Source organism: Dipodomys spectabilis, unplaced genomic scaffold (assembly GCF_019054845.1).
Source record: "Dipodomys spectabilis isolate Male_0828 unplaced genomic scaffold, ASM1905484v1 ptg000227l, whole genome shotgun sequence".
Classification (NCBI taxonomy): domain Eukaryota; kingdom Metazoa; phylum Chordata; class Mammalia; order Rodentia; family Heteromyidae; genus Dipodomys; species Dipodomys spectabilis.
In genome coordinates, this window is record NW_024870904.1 from 6,213,357 (window position 1) to 6,230,861 (window position 17,505).

Genomic DNA, 17,505 nt, shown 5'->3' on the forward strand with positions numbered 1-17,505 from the left:
TCCATTTTTGTTGTCATAATTGCTCCATAAGATATTGGTAATTTCTTTCTATGATACTTTGGCCTTGGAGATTATAGAGAATTCCTGTAGTATGATGAATGTGCCATTAGTCCAAAAAGTGTCTTCTGCCTCTTTTGCACTGCCAGTGACCTCCTCTTTTTGGGCAGTACTCCTGGCTTCTGGCCTGGTCAGTACAGCCTCCTGAGTAGCAGAATTGCAGGTATGAAGGATAGATGCCTGATTTATTTGAGATTTTTAACCACCTTCTTTCATGGACATTACAATCAAAGAAATGCTTCCCCTTGACAAGGGAAGAGGGTAATGATTGGAGAAGAGTGCTGAAGATCAGTGTGTGATCTCTAGTGCAGGGTTGGTTACAGGCTCATTAGTTCATCCACAGATGCTGGGGAAAGTCCAAATTCAAATGATTGTGCTTGGAAAATCCACCAGGTGTTTCTGGGACACCACCTGCATTGACTCAGGGCCTCTTTGCCCCTTTACTTCTTGTTTTTCTCTCTCTCTTTTTCATCATCCAGGTCATGTAGAGAGGGGTTAGTTTACTCAAGTAATTCATTAAGTATATTTTGTCCAACTCGTTACACCTTCCCTCACCTTTCTCCTATTTTCCCTATCTTGACAATCCCGCTGCCCCTTTCATAAATGACTTGTTGTACCATCTATCCTTTTGGATGTCCTGGATGGTAATTCTTGCTGTTGGATTCTCCACTAGGATTTTCTGAATCAGAGCCAGAGGAGCAGAATCAATTTTTTTCCAGGGCTTGAGATATGTTTTCTTTTCTTTCCAATCACAATATTCCGGACAACTGTCACTGGGCTCTTCCCATGGTAAGTCTCCAGCCAACATTGCAGTAAGAACTATGCCACAGGACCAAACATCAACTGGTTCTGCATGACATTCTTCCCTCTTCAGAAGTTCTGGAGCCACATAAGGTAAAGTACCACACATGTTTTTCAAGAAACGCTCACAATTCTTATGGCGAAATACTGTGGCCAAGCCAAAGTCACAGATTTTGAGGTTATCCCTTTTGTCCAAGAGGAGATTTTCTGGCTTAATATCTCTATGAGCTATTCCAATACCATGCAGATAAAACAGCCCTGCCATGAGTTGATGGAAGAACCTCTGAGCATCTTCCTCAGGCATGCCTATATCTGGCTGTATTCTATCAAAAAGGTCTCCACCACTACAGTATTCCAAGAATAGATATCGCATATTGCCTTCTCTCCTGTGACCATAGAATTTCAAAACATTCTCATGGTTTAACATTTGATTAATGCAGATTTCTTTCTTAATATTTTCCGGAGAGTTCCTGGCCCGTTTCATGTCTAAAATCTTCACTGCAACTGCCTGTTTAGTTGCTCTATTCACAACAAGCTGAACTTTTCCATAGGTACCTTTTCCCAGGGTTTTCACCAAGTCCCAGTCTCCGCAAAAGGGCACTCTCATGACTTTTCCAATCAGTCCGGCAGACTTGTCCTGGGCCAGCCACCTTGATGCACCTTTGTTTTCCGTGAAGAAACCTGCAAATGAAGCTGCCATGATTACAGGTAGAGGTTAATGTCTCCTGAAGGGATTAAGCAACCAACGTGGGTCAGATGGACCCTTGTTCTGTTGCTTACAACCGCCACTGAGAAGAGGCTGAATCCACCAGCCTGAGCCTTCGCCACTGCCTCTGTTCCTGGGAGCTTTGTCCTTTCTTGCTGGCTGTGAGGTTTGCCCTAGGAGTCTTGGTCACCTCAGCCTGTTCTGGAGCCTCTGTTTGAAGTCCTTTTCCTGCTCGCTCTTCACCTCCTTCCTCCAGCAGCCTGGACCAAGCAAATGAAGTCCAGGCCATGCTGCTCTTCTTTATATGCAGGACATGATGAACCCACCCTTCCCTTTCTGGGAGGGTTTGCCCTTGCAGAAGACTTCAGGAGCAGGGTGTGTCTTGTCTGGCCCCTGCCTTTAATCCTGGCTACTCCAGCGGCTAAAATCTGAGTATGTAGGTTCCAAGCCATCTAGAGAAGGAAAGTCTGAGAGAACTTTTTCTTTCATTTATTACCAAAAACAAACAGGCAAAAAACCACAAGTGGAGCTGAGACTCAAGTAGTAGAGAACAAGCCTTGAGCACAAAATCTTAGGACCCAGGACGAGAGTTGAAGCCCTAGCACTTGCACAAATTCTTCATGAATTTTTGTGCTTTCTTCAAGTACTCAGCTTCATCAATGTAGGCACATCTTTGTTTGTTACCTTTCTAACCTTTCTAGTCGTGGTAATTTTCTCAAGATTAATGGCCTTCTCTGGGAGTGGAGAAAATGAAATCATCATTGGTGGGTTGTTGTTTTTTTTTTAATCAGTCGTTGGTCTTGAACTCTAGGCCTGGGCATTGTCCCTCAGCTCTTTAGCTGAATTCTAGTTCCACTTCCGGTTTTCTGAGTGGTTTATTGGAGGTAAGTTCCTCACCGGCTTTCCTGCCTTTGAGGCTGGGCATCTCAATCTGCAAATCTCAGCCTCCTGAGTAGATAGGATTACAGACCTGGGCCACTGGCACTGGACTGGTTGTAGGTTTGTTGGTGAGGGGAGAGTCTCCCACTTGTCCCATAAAGTTTAGAGAATGCCCCAAATTCTACTTATGCTTGCGGGAGGGTGTGTCCTCATAGTCACCCACAGGAGCTTGGTGTGGCATGCCCAGGACTCTAATCCTGGCTACTGAAGAGGCTGAGATATGAGGATATATGTTCCAGGAGAGGTAGAGCTTTGTTATCACCAATTTACTAACAAAATAGCCAGAAGTGGAGCTGAGGTTCAAGTGGTAGAGTACAAGCCTTGAACACAAAAGTTAGGTCCCTAGACCAGACTTGAAGCCCTAGTGCCGGCACTAAAACCTTCAGGAATTTGTATGTTTGTTTACAGCAAAGATCTCAGTTTCATCGATGTAGGCTCTTTTCCTTGATATCTTTGTGGTTGCCTTTTGGTCAAGACAGACTTCATAATTGTCTCCAGTTGAGTGGGCTCCTGGGGGAGTAGAGAAAAAAAGAATCTCATAGTTTTATCCACAGGGGTAATAGGTATGAGGAGAGCCTCCCCCTTGCCCCAGGAGGTTTGGAGGTGGCCTAGGTGAAGCAGCCTGGAGTTTGCACATCAGTCTTATTCCTACCATCCACCTGATATGGAGATGTTTAATGAGCTTCAATGACATTGAGTGCTGCAGGAAGTGGATTCTTAATTACTGAATGGTGGAATCCAAGTGCCATTTAGAGCAGTGTTCCTAGAGTATTCAAACCATAGAAACTAGGAATGCTGAAACCTCAAGCAGAGCTGACAATGTTGTCCACACAAAAGTAGCTGGGTCTACAGTTCAGGTGCAAATGTGAAAGATGGTGAAGTTTGTTGTCAGATATTTCTTCCCCTTTTTACATCTGATTTGGCACGCTGTGCAAATGAAAATATTAGCATATGATAGCATATTCTTGCTAAGACTCAGCTGTAGTGGAAGCATTTTTCTTGAATTCAGATGTGTGTGTGTGTGTATGTGTGAGTGTGTGTGTGATGCTGGAGTTGTGATGGAACCATAGGGAATGTTCCCCTTGATTGTCTGTGAGAAATTGCTCCATAGGTAAAATTTGAATGATGTGGAAACAGTGTAGTGAAGGAATCAAATACTGAGCTCAGTAGAAAAATGGAGTTTGTTGGAAGGAAATCTCAGGTAGAAATAGGATTGGGGCAGGGTGTGGCTGAGGCAGAACTTCAGGGGGATTTTCATGTTATTGGGACTTAAACCCTGATGTAGGTAGATTTAGGTGGTCAGAATTGCTACTGGTAATCATTGTGGGAAAGAAGGAATAAGACTGGAGACAGGAGGCGCACTGAGGATGCTAGCATGCTCTATGTGAGTGGCTGATGGCTCATCTGAGTTAAAGAAAAATCTGAGATCAGCAGGCCAGCGTACAGCCTTGAATGTCCTTAGCTGGGGGAAGAAAAAGAGCCCAAGGTTGATTGTTTTAAGTCAAAAAGATGGGTGAGTGCAGTTATATAAAAGCATAGCCCCAAGGGCCTTGAATCCTACGTTTTTAGATGATGATTTGACTAATCTGTGTTGGCAATAGCACTCTCCTGTTCCTAAGTAGAGCTCCCAAAATCCAGCTGGAGTCAGGGGATAGTGGTAGGGTTGTTCTTATAATTTTTTGGTCTGTGTCTGTGATTATAAGCATACTATCTTTTAGCAAACATGTATGGAGAACATTGTTAAATTAGAAGGAATATCAGGGCTCTTAAGTTTCCTGAAACAATCATGATACCTGTTGCATGATTGCTAGTAAGAGTTGCATTTCAATTTCTCTTAATACTGAGATGGAGTCATGAGGATTGACTGCTGGCATAATTCTCAGGTTGTTAAGTGATAGCATCCTCAGACCCTACCGCTGGCAGGCATCTGTTTCTGCATGCTGTTGAACCAGAACTTCTTGGGCTATCATAAGCTGGGCCCTGACATTGCTCTGAAGAAACTTGTATTAGTTTCCAGTGTTGTCCCTACCTGGTATAAACTGCTAAGATATATAGCTGTCTTTCTGACCACGTGCTTTGAAGGTGGGTGCATCTCTTCAATGCTTCCTATACTATTTTCAGTGTTTTTGGAATTTATAGTGGATGTGCTCTCCTGACTTTGATCAGAACTGAGAGATCTAGGCATCTTTGTTGTACTCTGAGGTTCTTTCTTCAAAGCTATGAAAACATACAAAATAAAAAGTTTCTCTGCATTTCTTAGAAAGTCTCTTCTACCTCTCTCTTTTATTTTTTAATTTTTTTTTTTTGGGTCCGGTCGTGGGGCCTGAACTCTGGGCCTGGGCGCTGTCCCTCAGCTCTTCAGCTCAAGGCTAGTGCTCTACACCACTTGAGCCACAGCACCACTTCCGGCTTTTTTCTTTTTGCTTATGTGGTGCTGAGGAATAGAACCCAGGGCCTCAGGCATGCAAGGCAAGCGCTCTACCACTGAGCCACCTTCCCAGCCCCTCTTCTACCTCTTTCTCACCTAAGGCTTGTGTTCAGTGTGAGCTGTGAAATGCATGTTCCAGGTCAGTTGAGGTAATGCACTTTTCATGGTGATAACTTCAGTAAAGAGTCTGTTCACATTCTCCCTACTGAATACCTCATTTTCTTCAGTGATATTTGTAAGGTCTGCCCCGGTCCCTGCAGGCCGTGTACAGACACCTCCCTATCTCTTGGCCAGGTTTCTGCCCAGTACCTGTCTTACGTAGCAACCTGCCACACCTGGAAGCAGACAGTTTCCTCTCCTGTTAGTTTACATCGTGGTCATTCCTCTCATATGACTATAAGAAGGTTCCAGGCCCTGAGGTCACATCTAGATCTAGTGTGGCCACACCTTTCTCCCACCTGACTACACCTATCACTGTCCCATAAGTCCTGGCTTCAGGGTGGGGTTCCCCTTTAGGCCATGCCTCTCCACCATGCAACCACTGTGCAGTACTTCTGTAAATAAACTTCTTTTCCTGTCTGAATACCACAAGATATTCTTTTCATTGGCTACCTCATGAAACTATCTATTGACTATACTTTACATTAATAACTTAAAAGCTTCGATTTCAACTCACCAATGATATAGTAAGAAGTTTGTTTCATTGCTTATAAGGACTTGTGACTTTAAATGCATGAAGGATTTTCTTGGGTTCTTCTTCTTATATTCTTTTGAGTTCAGTCTTGGGGCCTGAAATCTGGGCCTGGGCTCTCTCCCTCAGCTCTTCAGCTCAAGGCTAGTACTCTGCCACATGAGCCACAGCACCGCTTCCAGCTTATTTCTTTTTGCTTATGTGGTGTTAAGGAATCGACCCCAGGGTCTCATCCATACAAGGCAAGTAGTACCACTGAGCCACTTTCCCAGGTCAGATAGGTTTTATTTTTTTTAATGGAAAGTCTCTACAATTCAGTCATAGTTGTATGGTGCACAGCCAGGAAGAGTTCTGTTGGGATTCTGGCTGTGAGCCCTCCAACCACCAATGGTGGAAGACAGTCTGTGTCTCCTGAAAGTGCTCCTTTAGGGTGTGGTTATTCCTTATGGAAGTGGGGTCCTCCTGGGATATGAAAGCCATTTGCTGTTTGAGATGCCATCTGCTGTGAACTTGAACTCTTATTTCCTGGCAAGTGTCAAATCTGTCCTCTGTTACCGGAGGGGCTTAAGGTAGGAGAGTGTGTTGGTGGGTATGCTTCTGGAATGAAGACAAAGTTAGTTATTCTCATCTTCCTGTCCAGGACTACAATCTTTTTATGAATGTTTAAGATAATTATATGAATGTGTAGAGTAAGGGGACATTGGAAGGACCCCATAGGAAAACACATCTAAATTCAATGCTTCATATCCCAAGAATCTCAGGGGAGAGGAAGGTGACAATTAACACGTGGGTCATCAGCAAGGGAGGGCCATCCTCTCTTCATACTCCTTGAAAATGGACTATGCTCGGCTAAGGGCTCTTGAGAAATGAATTTGTGCTTAGGGTCTGCCTGAGCAGAAGAGAGGAGGTTCCCAAAGCTTGCTCGTGAGCCTTTTCTTCCTCTGTGGTTCCCTGATCACTTCTGAACAAATGTTCTTGGATCTGTGAGATCAGGAAGGAGTCACCATCGAATGCTTTCCCTTACACAACGGATGCATGAGCCCTTCTGAATATGAGTACTCTCTGGTAGAATTGTGTAAAAGAGTGTCTTCAGAGACCACAAAGCATGTCCCCAGAAAGGAAAGGAGGGAAGTTGAGGTAGCCCATGTGTAAAAATTTGGCTTTAGACCAGTCTCCAGGTCTCCAGATTAACACCCAGTCATATGAGGGCATGATCTAGACTCCCTTCTGCATTGCTTATAAGTCCAGGTATTACTCAGACTGTCCTGAGAAGGAGAAGGTCAATTTGAGGGTCATTGAGGTTTTCTTACCTTCATCGAGGTAATCTCTGGAAATCTAGGACTGCTCCTCTGAACTTCCCATAGTGGGAAGACTCTTAGAGTCTTCCAACAAAGTCATCAAGATGATACCACTTAGACCAAGTATCCAAATTTGAAGATCAACAAGTGTGTGCCTATACAGTATGAGATGGGCCAAATTTCACCAAAGGAGTGCTTGCATCATGGCATTCCACCATGTTGCTATACCACAGTTCCTAACTTCAGAGAGAAACAGAAATTCTCAGCACAGACACTGGCCATTTGAACATGCCTACAATGCTCAAACATAGCAACTTAAAGTAAATGGCAACTTGTCCAATTGCCACAAGGAGCCTTTTGCCTCAATTGCAGTTACTTGGTATTTTTTACCTTGGAGGGACTGGTACCCTACTGTGTGGCCTGAGGACGTTGATACAGACTGTATGGGATGCGACTGTCTCCATGCACCTTAGTGTAAGGTGTGTCCAGAGTCATGCAGGCCCTGTTCAGACACCACCCTACCTGTTGGCTAAGTTTCTGCCCAGTATCTCTTACCTAGGCAACTGGCACACCTGGAAGCAGTCACCTCCCCCTCCCAGGTCACACCATGGCCAGCCTCTTTCATGTCTCTTGTCAGACCAGGGAAGGGTCCCAGGCCCTGAAGTCACATCCAGATCCAGTGTGGCCACAGGCCTTCCTGTCCCTGGCCTGGAGGTGGGTCACTCCTTTTGGCCATGCCTTTCCACCATGCTCAGCAGGGCAGCATTTTGGTAAATCAACTACTTTTCTTGCCCTAATACCGTGTGGTGATCTCTTCACTGGCTACCTAATGAAACCTAAATGTTTAATAAACTTCACACTTAGCATGGAGCCTATTTCTGGATGAAGATCCTAGTTCAGGCTGCTTGTGCTTAAAGGTTTCTGTACATAGACAAAAGAAGTCATGTTCTTTGTTTTGTTTTCAGAATAGTGGTTTGAAAGGGGTTTCCAAAGTGGAGGATGGAGCTGATGAATTCAGCTAGAAGTGTTAATGATGGTGGTGCTTGATCTATTAATACTGGGAACACTACAACTAATTTTGGCGGCTATATTTGCAAATTTTATTACAAAAACACATACAAAGAAAACCTCCAAAAGCAGAGAAAAGTTTTTCTATCCTAAGACATATATGAAAAGCACACTGCTTTTTTTTTTTATTGTAAAGATACTATACAGAGGGTTACAGTTACATGAGTGAGGTATTGAGTATACTTCCTCTTGAACATTGTTCCCCCCTCCATTGTTTTCCCCCTACTATCCCCTCCCTCCCTCCCTTCCCCGAGGTTCTTTTTTTTTTTTTTGATTGTGATTAAGTGATTACATAATTTCAAAGTCACAAGTTCATTCTAACTTTCCTGGAGCAAATTGTCTATCACAGTCTGTAATATATAACAGTGTTCACATGTTATATACCATATTTGTGATCAGCAGCATGGGGATATTTAGTAGTGGTTCAACCAGATGAGTGGGAGTCCTTTGTTTCTTAAGTCCTGTTAGTTTTGTCGTATCACCTAACATTTTGGATTTAGCATCCACTTATCAGGGAGACCATGTACCGTTTGTCTCTTCGTTCTTGGCTTACCTCGCTCAACATGATTCCTTCTAGCTCCATCCATTTCCCTGCAAATGCCATTATTTGGTCATTTCTAATGGCTGCATAATATTCCATTGTGTATAGATACCACAATTTTTGGATCCATTCATCTGTGGTGGGGCATCTAGGTTGTTTCCATATCTTAGCTATTGCGAACAGTGCTGCAATAAACATGGAGGTGCACGTGTCCTTGTATATTGGTTCCTGTTGTTCAGGGTATATGCCTAGAAGTGGTATGACTGGGTCGTAAGGGAGGTCAATCTTTAGCTTTCTAAGGACCCTCCAGACTGCTTTCCAAAGTGGTTGTATAAGTGTACATTCCCACCAGCAGTGTAATAGGGTTCCTCTTTCTCCACATCCCCTCCAGCATTTGTCATTGGCTGATTTGTGGATGTGGGACATTCTGACTGGGGTAAGGTGGTATCTCAGGGTTGTCTTTATTTGCATTTCCTTCACCACCAGGGATGATGAACATTTCCTCATGTGTTTCTTTGCCATTTTTATTTCTTCATTTGAGAAGTCCTCTTTAGTTCCCTTGCCCATTTAGTAATTGGTTTGTTAGGTTTGGGAGGGATTAGTTTCTTGAGTTCCCTGTATATACAGGATGTTAACCCCTTGTCTGATATATTGCTGGTAAATATTTTTTCCCAATTAGTTGGTTGTCTTTCTAGCTTAGTTGCGATAGATTCAGCTGTGCAGAAGCTTTTTATTTTAAGGTAGTCCCATTTGTCGAGTCTCTCTCCAACTTGTTGTGACCCTGGGTCTCTGTTCAGGAAGTTCCTTCCTGTGCCTATTAGTTCAAGTGTCTCTCCTACTCTGTCCTGCAGTAGTTTCAGAGATTCAGGTTTAATGTTAAGGTCTTTAATCCATTTTTGAGTTGATGTTGGTGCATGGTGATAGGCTGGGGTCCACTTTTAGTTTTCTGCATGTGGCTGCCCAGTTTTCCCAGCACCAGCGGTTGAAGAGGCTGTGTTTCTTCCATTGTATGTCTTTGGCTCCTTTGTCGAATATCAGCTGGCTGTAGGCCTGTGGATTTATATCTGGATCTTCTATTCTGTTCCATTGGTCTTCGGGTCTGTTTTTGTGCCAGTACCATGCTGTCTTTGTTATTATAGCTCTGTAGTAGAGTTTGAAGTTCGGCATGGATAGCCCTCCCATATTGTCTTTATCCCCTAGAATTGTTTTGGCTATTCTAGGTCTTTTGTTGTTCCATATAAATTTTTGGACTGTTTTCTGTATTTCAGTGATGTACGTCATTGGGATTTTAATTGGAATTGCATTGAATTTGTATATTAGTTTTGGAAGTATTACCATCTTTACTATATTAAGTCAGCCTATCCAGGAGCATGGGAGGTCTTTCCATTTCCTAGTGTCATCTGCAATTTCTTTCTTTAACTTTTTATAGTTCTCCTTAAATCGTTCTTTTACATCTTTGGTTAGGTTAATTCCTAAATATTTTATTTTTTGGGAGGTTATTGTGAATGGGGTTGCTCCCTTTATTTCCCTCTCTTCCTGTATGTTATCAGTGTATAGGAAGGCAACTGATTTTTGTGGGTTTATTTTGTATCCTGCTATTTTGCCGAAGTGACTTATGATTTCTAAAAGTTTGGGGATGGAGTTTTTGGGATCGTGGAGGTATAGTATCATGTCGTCTGCAAAAAGGGATAGTTTAACTTCTTCTTTCCCTATGCAGATCCCTTTAATGTCTTTTTCTTGCCTTATTGCCCTGGCTAAGGGTTTTAGGACTATGTTGAAGAGGAGTGGAGACAGTGGGCATCCTTGCCTTGTTCCTGTTTTTAGGAGGATTGGTTGTAGCTTTTCCCCATTAAGTATAATATTGGCTATTGGTCTGTCATAAATGGCTTTTATTGTTTTTAGAAATGTTCCTTCTATTCCTATTTTCTCCAGAGCTTTTAGCATGAATGAATGTTGAATTATATCAAAGGGCTTTTCTGCATCTGTGGCGATAATCATGTGATTCTTGACCTTGGCTCTGTTGATATGTTGGATTACATTTATTGACTTACGTATGTTAAACCATCCCTGTGTCTCTGGGATGAAGCCTACCTGATCATAGTGTATTTTTTTTTATGTGTTTCTGGATTCTGTTAGCTAGAATCTTGTTAAGGATCTTTGCATCTGTGTTCATCAAGGAAATTGGCCTGTAATTCTCTTTTTTGGTTGGGTCTTTGCCTGGTTTGGGGATGAGCGTGATATTGGCTTCGTAGAATGAGTTTGGGATAGCTCCCTCCTTCTCTGTTTCTCTGAAGAGCTTGAGGAGTATGGGTATTAGTTCTTGTTTAAAGGTCTTATAGAATTCTGCTGTGAATCCATCTGGTCCTGGGCTTTTTTTTGTTGGAAGACTTTTGATAGCTTCCTGTATCTCATTATAGGATATTGGCTTATTTAATTGGTTAACTTCTTCTTTGCTCAGTTTGGGTAACTTGTATTTCTCTAAGAATGCATCCATTTCTGCCAGATTTTCTTCCTTTAGAGAGTATAGCTTTTGAAAGTAGTCTGTTAGAATTGTTTGGATATCTTGGGTACGTGTTGTGATGTTTCCGGTGGCATCCCTAATCCTATTAATATGGGTTTCCTCTCTTCTTTTTTTAATTAATCTTGCCAACGGGCCATCAATTTTGTTTATTTTTTCAAGGAACCAGCTTTTTGTTTGGTTTATTTTGGTTATGGTTTTCTGATTTTCTAATTGGTTAATCTCTGCTCTTAATTTGGTTATCTGGCTTCGTCTAGTAGTTTTAGGTCCTATTGTTTCTTGTTTTTCTAGTTGCAACATGAGATTATTTACTTGGTCTGTCTCCATTCTCTTGATGTGGGCACTGAGGGCAATAAATTTGCCCCTCAGGACTGCTTTTGCTGTGTCCCACAAGTTTCTTTGTGAGGTGTTTTCATTTTCATGGAGTTGTAGGAAATGCTTTATTTCTTCTCTGATCTCTTCTGTTACCCAGGCATTGTTAAGGAGTGTGCTGTTCAATTTCCATGTATTAGAGAAATTTCTGAGGTATGCTTTGTTATTGAGAGCTAGCTTGATTCCACTGTGGTCAGATAGGATACAGGGGATTATGTCGATCCCTTTGTATTTGCTTAGGTTCCTTGCATGAACTATGATATGGTCTATTTTGGAGAAAGTTCCATGAGCTGCTGAGAAGAATGTGTACTGTGTTGTTTTAGGGTGAAATACTCGGTAGATGTCAGTTAATTCCGCTTGAAGTATGGCCTCACTTAATTCGGTAGCTTCTTTGCCAATCCTCTGGTTGGTAGACCTGTCCTTTGGTGAGAGTGGCGTGTTAAAGTCTCCTAGTATTATCGTATTGGGATCTATTTTATTCTGTAAGTTTGAGAGCATTTGTTTGACATATCTGGGTGCACCGATATTTGGGGCATATAAGTTATTGATGGTTATATCCTCCTCTTGGATTGTTCCCTTTATTAATATGTAGTGTCCGTCCTTGTCTTTCTGTACTGATTTTAATGAAAAGTTTATTTTGTCAGATATCAGGATAGCTACACCTGCTTTCTTACTGGGGGCATTTGATTGGTAGATCCTTTTCCACCCCTTCACTCTGAGTTTGTTTGTATGTTTGGCTGAGAGGTGGGTCTCCTGAAGGCAACAGATGGATGGGTCTTGTTTTCTGATCCAGTCCTCAGTTTGTTTTCTTTTAATTGGTGAATTCAGCCCATTTATACTAAGAGAAAGTATAGAGAGATGCATTGTTGTCCCTGCCATTCCGTTTTCCTAAGTTTTTCTTCTTTCCTTTCCTCCTGTGCTTGCTCAGTTAGACTTTGAGTAATGCCTGTTTGGGGCAGGTCCCAGTTCCTGGTTGCTTTCTTCAGGTTGTGTCCCCCCTCTTAGAATTCTTTGTAATGCTGGCTTAATGTTTATGTATTCATTTAGTTTTTCTTTGCTATTAAAAGTTTTCAGTTCTCCATCGAATGTGAATGCTAGCTTTGCCGGCTATATCAGTCTGGCTGGGCAGTTATTGGCTCTCAGGGCTCGTATGGTGCTTTCCCAGGCTTTTCTTGCATTCATTGTTTGTGTGGAGAGATCTGCAGTGATTCTAATTTTTTTCCCGTTGTAGTATAGCTCCTTCTTCATTTTTGCTGCATGCAGGATTGTTTCCTTATTATTCAGATCCATCATTTTTACTATAATGTGTCTAGAAGTATTTCTCCTGGGATCTTGCTTGTTGGGTGTTCGATAAGCTTTTGTGATGTAGTTAAGATGGTCGTTTTTGAGGTGGGGAAAATTTTCATTGACTATCTTGTTAAATAGGTGTTGCATTCCCTTGCTCTGGAATTCCTCACCTTCGTCCACTCCAATTATGAGAAGGTTAAATTTTTTAGCATTATCTGCTTGCTCTTGAATTTCCCTTTGGTTTAATTTGAGTGATTTTTCCGTATCTGTCACTTTTTGGTCCAGTTGGTGTATTCTGTCTTCTGTATCTGACACTCTACCTTCCATTTCATTCACTCTGTTGACCGTGGCTTCTATTGTGGTTTGCATGGAGGAAATGGATCCCTTTATGGATTCAATGTTGGTTCTCAGAGTACTGATCTCACCTCTCAATGAGGTGAGATCAGTATGCATTACCTCTAATTTGGCGTTTATCTCACTTCTTACTGAGGTTTGTGCAGCTTCTATTTTTGCATCCAACTTTTGTTCAATATCCTGTATCTCTTTTGATAATTCATCCTTGTGCTCTTTCAATTTCTGATCCATTTCTCTCTTTATTTCTTGAGTCATTGCCTCCAGCAACCCTTGGATGTAGCTTCTGTCTTCCATTCCTGCTTTGCTCCCACTGGGGCTCTCCCCTGCATGGCTGCTGGCTTTTGAGGTGAGCTTGCTGTCCTGGGTGGTGGTAAACCTTGTGATTTTTCTCTGTGATTTTCGCATGGGGGTTCAGGAGACTGCTCTTCAATTTTGTTTTGGTGTGTCTGTCTTTGCTTGGTTGCTGATTCTGTATTGGTAGAGAGAGTCTGTGCCTGATCTGGGTTCTGTTGGGAGCCTATTTCCAGCTGCTATTCTGACTTACTTAGGATTCTCAGCTCTCTGCTGTAGATTGCTGGCAATTCCCGCCTTTGGAAGGGTTGAGCAGCCTAGACTGCTTGTGTTTGCTCCTACGGGTGCTCTTGGGAAGATCAGATGCTCTGGATGCACTCTCCCAAATACTGGAGTCTGCTATGGGCTCCTGATGTGTTTTTTTTTTTTTTTTAATTTTATTTTATTTTATTTGAGCACATACTGTACAGAGGGGTTACAATTACATGGGCAGGATAATGCATACATTTCTTACCAAGCATTGCAGCCTCCTCCTTTGTTTACCCTTCACCTCCCTTCCCAGCCTCCCCCCTCCCTCCCACCCAATAATACCCCCCCCCCACCGACATTGTAAAGCTGGTTTTGACATGACATTTTGTACTTCCCATTGTTGCAACAGGTCCACCTGAATCCTTAAACGACTTGTTTGTCCCCATCTCCTCCACATGTTATACTGACATCAAATATAGTGAAAGCGGGGGTTACACTGTGGGGGAGGGACATACAAAGCAACAAAGAAATAATCTTATAAATGCGTTAGAAATACATGTGTGAGCCACTGGAGCCCCCATGTGTTAGTACTTTTCTACTTACACATCATTCTCAGGTGAAAAATTAGGACTATAGGCAATGCCCTTGCTTTCCTGACTTGGAAGGTAAATATAATGAAACATATAGAAATGCTACAAAACCTCTTTTAGACATATATTCATGTGTGAGAAAAATTGCCTTTTCTCTCAGCATATTGCTTAATAGTTCCTGCTTTGGCCTGGAAGCTTAGTTCTTAAGGAAAAGAGGAACTGCATAGGGATAAAGGATTTGTCTGAAGTAAAATTTCTCTTAAACAGGTCTTTCCAGTTGGGATTATGACACACCCTGGACTAGTCCAGAGCTAGTATATGGTGGTCTGGGCACCTACTGAGATTACTTATGAACTGTTAATCTTACCTCAAAATCACCTTCTGTAAATACATTTTATCCTATTCAAATGAGCCAAACATGAGCAGATTAGATTGTAACCCTGAGCACAACCAATCTGAGCAGAGAGGCAGGGCCTGTTGCTGTATTAGTGATAAATAATGGGGCCGACTGCTTGCTCTGTGTGCCTGCTTGCCAGATTTTTGGCTGGTAGTGCATGCTTGTGTGTGCAAGTAAATTTTGCTTTGCTGCTGATTCATTTTTGTGTTTATCATCGTGACTGCAGTGGTTCTTGGAGAATATATTTATAACGCATTGTAAAATAAATAAATGCCAGTGTTACAAAAGTAATGGTGTATTGCTCAGAGCAACAAGGAGCTAATGTTTGAATAGTGTGAAACTACAGAGCAGACCACCAGATGATGACCACACTCCATTGTTGCTGTTCACACAGTCAGACTGTGTCAGGGAAGCAAAAGGTGGACTACAACATGCCAGGATAGACAAGGTTTATTGGAACATCACATGCTTATATAGAGCATACAGAGATAACAAGTAAATCTTACAGTCAGCAGGCAGAGTGTTAATCTTAGGCAGTTTTATGGGAGCACAGACAATGAGAATTTAACTTTAAGTCACTATGGAGGAATAACGAATCCTTATCAACAAATGGGCAGCAGTTAGTTACAGTAATCAAAGGTTGTGAGAGGTAGGTAAAGCAGAGATGAGTACACAAAGGGGTTCTGGAGGCAATGTCCTAAGTGTTCCCCACAGATTCCCCCTTTTTGTTTTAATGGCAGATCCAACTCCCAGTTAGTTATCCTTTTCCCCCTCCTCTGTAAAGGTTATTTTAACAGGATTACATTGGTAGGAATAGCAATGGGCATGCAGGGGTTTTGAGGCGAGATTCGTCAGACAAGAATAGGGAGGGCCCTTGTGGATAAGAGCCCGTGCCAGTTACCTCACATCCCCATCTAGCACAGTAAAAAACATTAAAACCACCAGAGTTAGAAATGTCCAAAGCAGGTCTATTAATATCTGGCCATATATAAAGCTCAGTATCTTGTCCTCTTCAGAATATGGGAGTAGCCTGGGTATTGGGAGTTCCACACATGTGGCATGGGGTATCCTCATGGGCTCCCACACTCAGGCTGTTCTACTATAGTCCAGAAAAACAAGGAAAATTTAAAACAGAGCGCAGACATAGCAAAGCAATCCCGGGTACCTGGTGTCTTTCAAGAAAGCCAGTTCCTTGTATGTGCCTTCAAGCAAGCCCAGAGGTCAAGATGACCTTTAAAATTTACTGTAAGCTCCCAAAACCCTGTCTCTGTTTCAAGAAGCGAACCCGCCTGTCTTAGGTTGTGTGGATCGCCTTGTCTGCCTTACCCGTCATGGGGAACTTCTTCAGAGCAAAGCTGAAGGCCCTGTCTTAGGTTGGTCAGACTGGCACCCCCTCTTACCCGTCTCTGGCTGCGGTTCCTCTCGGGGGAAATTTACTCACTTGGAGCTTGATCTTAGGTAACTGGCTGGCTAAACTCATAAGAGTTTTGCAGGGCTCGTATAATGCAAGGAAGGCGTAGAAAAAGCATCAGCCAAACCATTTTCAGGCAAAGAGTCAGGGATGGGATAGGGATAGCAGTCTTTGCCACTTTAGAGTCCAGAGGTGGGGATTGTTGTAGAGTAGGATTATTATTTTTTGGTGGGGTGGGGGTTCGGTCGCAAAGCCTGAGCTTTGGGCCTGGGCACTGTCCCTCAGCTCTTAAGCTCAAGGCTAGTGCTCTACCACTTGAGCCACAGCACCATTTCCGGCTTTTTTTTCTGCTTATGTGGTTCTGAGGAATCGAACCCAGGGCCTCATGTGTGCAAGGCAAGCGCTCTACCACTGAGCCACCTTCCCAGCCCCTCTAGAGCAGGTTTTAGACATATTTACACAAAGCTAAACAAAAGGTGGTTGTACAAGCAATAGGTAAAAGAACAATTAGAGCCGGTAAAATTAAACTAATTAGCTCCTACAGAAATATTAAACAATCCATAAATAATGACAAAGGGTGGTGATCAAAATGAAGTCAGGGCACCAGGTCAAAGGGACAGCTTCTCTCGTGGTGCTATTGATAATTTCTGCATTGTCAGTGCTGATCACTGCCCAGGTCACCCATTGAGGTTGATGTGAATTCCAAAGCCATTGCCAGGACTGGGAGGGTCAGGATAGCCATCCGCTGGATTATCACCATCTGCAATTGTCAAAGAACACAAGAGCTTCTCAAAGGAGGGTTGCCCTTGGGGATGGTTAGTTTATCCTTGGGCATCCTGCTGTATAGAGGAAATGGGTAAAAACTTAAGTTTCCTGGCAGGGATCCAAATGGGGGCTGTCTCCCCCATGGGAAAAACGCATCCAAATCCCCTGCCCACGGTAACTAGGGGGTCAGGTCCTCTCCATTGTTGTGTCAGGGGGTCCTTCCACCTGACTTTCACTTGGGGCTTAGAGTTTAGTTGTCCCCAGTGCTTCTGAAATCTGGATTCAGTGGCCCCTTTTGAATAATTTAAAACGTTAACGGTAAACAAAGCTATCTGTAACTGTATATGGGGGCTAACTCCCCATTTTGTTGTCATAATTGCTCCATAAGATATTGGTAATTTCTTTCTATGATACTTTGGCCTTGGAGATTATAGAGAATTCCTGTAGTATGATGAATGTGCCATTTGTCAAAAAACTGTCTTCTGCCTCTTTTGCACTGCCAGTGACCTCCTCTTTTCGGGCAGTACTCCTGGCTTCTGACCTGGTCAGTTCAGCCTCCTGAGTAGCAGAATTGCAGGTATGAAGGATCGATGCCTGATTTATTTGAGATTTTTAACCACCTCCTTTCATGGATATTACAATCAAAGAAATGCTTCCCCTTGAAAAGGGAAGAGGGTAATGATTGGAGAAGAGTGCTGAAGATCAGTGTGTGATCTCTAGTGCAGGGTTGGTTACAGGCTGA

The 17,505-nt window shown here is 42.7% G+C and overlaps 1 pseudogene; it reads right to left on the bottom strand.

The window, feature by feature from the left end:
* Window positions 1–385: 385 nt before the first annotated feature.
* Window positions 386–1,465, bottom strand: LOC122123348 (annotated as a pseudogene).
* Between the last annotated feature and the right edge of the window lie 16,040 nt (window positions 1,466–17,505).